The sequence below is a fragment of the Lycium ferocissimum genome, chromosome 8 (assembly GCF_029784015.1).
Source record: "Lycium ferocissimum isolate CSIRO_LF1 chromosome 8, AGI_CSIRO_Lferr_CH_V1, whole genome shotgun sequence".
In the NCBI taxonomy this organism is placed as follows: Eukaryota; Viridiplantae; Streptophyta; class Magnoliopsida; order Solanales; family Solanaceae; genus Lycium; species Lycium ferocissimum.
In genome coordinates this window covers 55,171,102-55,176,685 of record NC_081349.1, presented here as the reverse complement: position 1 = coordinate 55,176,685, position 5,584 = coordinate 55,171,102, and the positions used below count along the sequence as shown (strand labels likewise).

General features: G+C 39.8%; 1 non-coding gene across 1 annotated transcript; it reads left to right on the top strand.

The window, feature by feature from the left end:
• Positions 1 to 4,543: 4,543 nt before the first annotated feature.
• On the top strand, positions 4,544 to 4,649 carry LOC132069075 (small nucleolar RNA R71). Its single transcript, XR_009417643.1, has one exon. It is a non-coding gene; the product is annotated as a small nucleolar RNA R71 (small nucleolar RNA).
• Positions 4,650 to 5,584: the final 935 nt, after the last annotated feature.

The window sequence follows — 5,584 nt, the reverse complement described above, 5'->3', positions numbered from 1 at the left end:
ACATTTGAGGTGCAGGTTTTAGAAGTTCATCATATATCACTTGTACAACCGAAGGTGGTTAGTTCATCCAACGAGTTGGTTCAAGTGTAACAACGATGGGGCTTATAAAGCTGCGATCTTGGTCGAGTTCTTGCTTTTCTGTGATAAGAGATAGTGCGGGGGAATTAATGTTTGCACGGGCAAGTATAATAGCGAAACATCCTCTCGAGGCCGAGGCAAAGGCAATCTTAAGGAGTAATCTATCGTGCTAATAATCAGTTTTTCCCCTTATTGTAGAGACAGACTCACTTGTCATGAGAAAGGTGTTAGATGGGGAATGGAAAGTGCCATGGAAAGTATGTATGGAGATTAATAAGATTTAGAAATGGAGATAGAAAGGGCAAACTCAAATGGCTCATGTGTTTAGAGAAGGCAACAAACTAGCAGATTATTTGGCTAACATGATTGTTCATTTTGCAGGTGTTCTTCAATATCGTTCTTATCAGGATCTTCCAGCTGAGGCAAAGACTATTTTTTTAAGTGACAAAATACAGATGCCAAGCTTTAGATTCAAGACTTGGAAAACTAGGGAACCATATTGAGCACAACATTAGACTGCATGATATTTCAGCATAATGCAACAATTTTGGAATGTAGCTTAAGAAGAGCAGCATGAATCTCATGCCTAATACTTAGTTACTAGGGAAGTTCTATTTAATGTGTGGTATTAACCTTTTGGTTCATCCTACTGGAAGAATCTCCTTAGTAGCATTAGTTGTTGGTGTGACACTGATGAATATTCAGTAGGCATTGTCATAAAGTAAGTTTAGCAGCAAAGCGAGAAGCGGGAATGCCGGCTACATCATAGTTTCAACTTGAAGGATTCTTCATTTGTTTTTTTGATTCCATAAGCACCTGGTGAGAGCTTTGAGGTGAGTTGAAATGGAATCAATCAAAGGTTGGAGCACAAGCAGCAACATGTTATTTTTGCTTTTGTTTTTGCACTTTTTACTGCTAATCATATTGTAGGCACTTTTGGCCAATTTTCTCTGTACAGGATATTTTGATTAATAAATTTCAATCAGTATCATGCTGGTTGCTTTGATTAAAGAAAAAAAAAGCAACAGCAGGACCCATCGAATCAACCACGGCTTCACTTATTTCTTTGCCATCAGATACCTCAAAGCAGCATGGCCATTATAAACCACCACTTTAGACCCCAACTGATAGGCCCCGAATTTCTGAAAAGTATAGACTATAGCAAGCAGCTCTTGCTCAGTCACTGTGTAGTTCATCTGTGCCACATTCAATGTTCTGCTGGCATAGTAGATTGGGTGCATAATTTTATTGTGCCTCTGGCCAAGCACAACACCATTAGCAAAATCGCTCGCATCACACATTAGCTCAAACGTTAGGGACTAATCAGGAGAAACAATAATGGGAGCATAAGTCAGACGCTTTTTCAATTCATCAAATGCCTTTCGACACTTTTCATCAAACTCGAACTTAGCCTCTTTCTCAAGAAGCTTCCACAACGGATTCACAATTTTGGAGAAATGTTTGATAAATCACCTATAGAACCCAGCATGTCCTAAGAAACTCCGAACACCTTTAATTGAGATAGGTCGAGGAAGCTTTAAAATCACATCAATTCTAGCCTGATTGGCCTCAATCCCCTTTTCAGAGATTTTATGACCGAGAACGATCCATTCCTTCATTATAAAATGGCACTTCTCCCAATTCAGCACAAGATTAGTCTCCTCGTATCTTTTCAGCACTCAACCCAGATGGTCAAGGCAATTATCAAAAGAGTCACCAACGACAGAGAAATCATCCATAAAGACCTCCAAGAAGTCTTCCACCATGTCTGAAAAAATTGATATCGTACACCTTTGAAAAGTAGTCGGTGCATTGCAAAGACCAAATGATATCCTGCTGAAAGCAAAAGTCCCATAAGGAAAAGTGAATGTCATCTTCTCCTGGTCTTCGCAGCAATATTGATCTAATTGTAGCCAGAATACCCATCTAGGAAGTAATAGTAGGACCTTCCAGCCAGCCGATCAAGCATCTGACCAATAAAAGGCATTGGGGAAATGGTCCTTGCAACTGGCAGAATTCAGCTTTCTATAATCCATACAAACACGCCACCCAATAACAGTAGGAGTCGGAATTAACTCATTTTTCGCATTAGGCACCACTGTGATACCTTCCTTTTTTGGAATGCATTGTACCAGGCTTACCCACCACTTGCTGTCTGCTATAGGATATACAACTCATGTATCTAACCATTTAATTATCTTCTTCTTCACCACCTCTGGCATTGGTGGGTTCAATCTCCGTTGGTGCTCCATACTTGGTGTGCTATCTTCCTTAGATTGAATCTTGTGCTCACATATGCCCGAGGGAATTTCTCAAATATCTGCAATAGTCCAGCTTATAGCACGTCTGTATTCTCGCAATATCTCTAATAATATCTTTGTCTACTCTTTATTCAGCAATGCAGACACAATAACTGGCAAAGTGTTGTCTGGGCCCAGAAACTCATACTTCAGATGTGCAGGCAACTGCTTAAGCTTAAACTTAGGTGGCTCAACAATGAATGGTTTTGCTGGTGGTGTCTTTCTATTTTCCAAATCAAAATCAAGCTTCTTTGGGTGGTAAGAATATGAACCCAACTAAGCGAATTCACCGTCTCCACATAGGCCTCCACTTCATCAGCATCAAAATTCTCTAGAATAGCAGCAAGAGCATCTCCTAACATTCTTCTTCCATTTTGAATTCCACAGCTTCATCAACAACATCAAAAGAATCAATCACCAAAATTCTCTCGTAAGCACTTGGTAACTTCATCCCCTTACTTGCCTGGAAAGTCACCTCTTCATCATTGGCTCAGAATTTTATTTCATTTTTTTTCGAATCCATAAGAGCCCTTCCCGTAGCAAGGAAAGGTCTCCCCTGAATAATGGAAATATCATGATCAACAACACAATCAAGAATCACAAAATCTGTGGGCAACAGAAAATCACCAACCCATACAAGAATATCATCAACCACGCCAACTGGCCTCTTAATAGATCTGTCAGCCATTTGTAATCGCATAGTTGTCAGCCTAGGCATCCCTAATCCTGATTGCTTATACTCGCCCCATTATCACACAGAGAATGAGCAAAATCAAAACACCCGATAGAATAAGGAATAGTGAATGCCCCAAGATCTCCCTTCTTCTGGACTGTAGTTGTCGAAATAATAGAACTCATAGTGTGAGTCAAATTCACAGTTTCATGTTGTACAGACCTCTTTTTCGTAAGCAGATCTTTCAAATACTTCACACATCCAGGCATCTTCTTGATAGCATCCAAAAATGGAAAGTTCAATGACAACTGCTTTAGCTGATCATAAAATTTCTGAAACTTAGCATCTTCCGCTTCTTCACCAACTTTTGAGGAAAGGGAGGTTTAGATTTGAAAAGATGCGTCAAAGGGCAGAGAGCCCCCTTTACAGTTTGTTTGCTCTTGTCATCAGTCATCTTCGAACCCACTGGAATATCAACAACTTCCTCCACAATTAGAATTTTTGTGGGAATCTCTTCAGCAATAATTGGTGCATCAGACTGCATCTCTTCTTCTTCGAGAACTGGCTCAAGATCTATCACCTTCTTTTCAGCACCTTGGAGTATTTTACCACTCCGAGTACTGATAGTATAATCACGGTCTATACCACCTCCCCCATTCTTCAAATTCGAAATAGTGTCACTAGGAAGTCCTCACTTTTGAGGAGGTGTTGCTCTATGAAAATATCAAGCATTTGTGACTCGAGGTTATGAATGGAAGCCGTATGAGATGCCACTATTTCAGCCAACCCAGATGAGGTCTTCTCAGCCTTGGTTTGATTTTCTAGCACCTTCTCAAGCATAGCCTCCAACCGCGAACTGTCTTGATTATTTGATTGCCCATTTGGTGGGATATATGGATTTGAACTCTTATTTTCGAAATTGCTATTGTTGTTGTAGTTCCCTTGGTTCGCGCCACCATAATTATTATTGTAGTTCCCCTGGTTGTTGTTGTAAGTACCTTGTCCCTGTTGAGGTCTTCACTAATTCTGATTCTTATAAGCCCCTTGGTACTTTTGCCTTTGATAGCCTCCTTGAGAGTTGTTCACATAGTTAGAATCTTCAACCTCCATAGGAGGTCCCTCTAGATATGGACCCTCTTGAACTTGGTACATCCCTTTAGGCATTCCTTGAGCTTCTTCACAGATATTCACCTTTTTAGTTTCCTTCTCATCAAACCTCTTGGCCAGCAAGGAAATATTTGTTGCAAGCTTAGCCAACGTTTGATGTGTATCTTGGTTCTCTTTCACTATATTGTGGATTGCACCCCCATACGGTAGACTATTAGCATTACCCAAGTGCTATGCCTGATTGTGTGTAGTCAATCTGTCAAGCATATTAGAGATTCGGGTGTGAGTTTTGTCCATGAAGCACCCACCAGCTGCATAGTTCGCGACTGATTGTGTTATAGGATCCAGCTCTGTATAGAATTTCTCCATCAATATATTCTCCGAAAAACCATGATTTGGAGACTTCTGCAAATATTCTTTAAATCTCTCCCAAGCTTCATATAGTTTCTTCCCCTGGCGTTGTTTGAATTCATAAATTTTATCACGAATTTCAGCCTTCTTGCTTGGGGTATACCACTTCTTGAGAAAAACTGAAACCATCTCTACCCATGAAGTAATAGAATTTTGGGGCAGCTTTTCAATCCACACTCTTGCATCTTCTGTTAAATAATATTTGAAGAGCCTCAGCCGAATAGCATCCTGCGAAGCATTATTTTGGATGTGATTAGCACATACATCCACAAAGTTCTGCAAATGTTGATTAGGATCATTGTTGGTGGAGTTCTGAAAATAGCTCTCAACTTAGAGCAACTAGTAGAGAGAGGAATCAATTTTGACACTTGTAGCTCCAACCCAAGGATGAACAATAGCAAATGCATTGTCCTCCTCATCTATCGTATCAAAGAATACATTCTCATCCCTCGCTATAACCGGGTTTTTGTTGACCACCTGTGTGACCATTTGATCCTCGTTGATTACGATTCATGATCACCTGGTTCACAAGGAATAGCAAACGAGGTGTGACGAAATAAGAAAAAAACTTCAAGCAAAGTAATCACTATTCAGTAATTTCAAAGCCGTATTCCCCGACAACGGCGCAAAAATTTGATATGCCCAAATTACACCTTTTATTAGCATAAAGCGAACGTTGTCAAATATAGTAATCCAACAAGGTTGGGGTCGAATCTCAGAGGGAATATGGTGAGAAAAGGTCACTAAATTGTTGTATGCTTGTTTTGCAGTCCTGATTGTATTCCGAAAAAAGGGTTTTGTAAAAGTGTTGATTTTTCTGGACTAATTTGATTGACTGGTAATTGATTTGTAAGTTATGGGTAAAAGAAACCCAGGTTGTGTGCCCTCCAGATGAATGCAATGCTTAGGGTTCTAATATGATATACTTCTAATGGGTCGTTGTATGAGTGCACTTAATCTCTAATGGAGTTCCTAATATTTCCCAATAATTAAGAACAATATCTCTTTATGAATT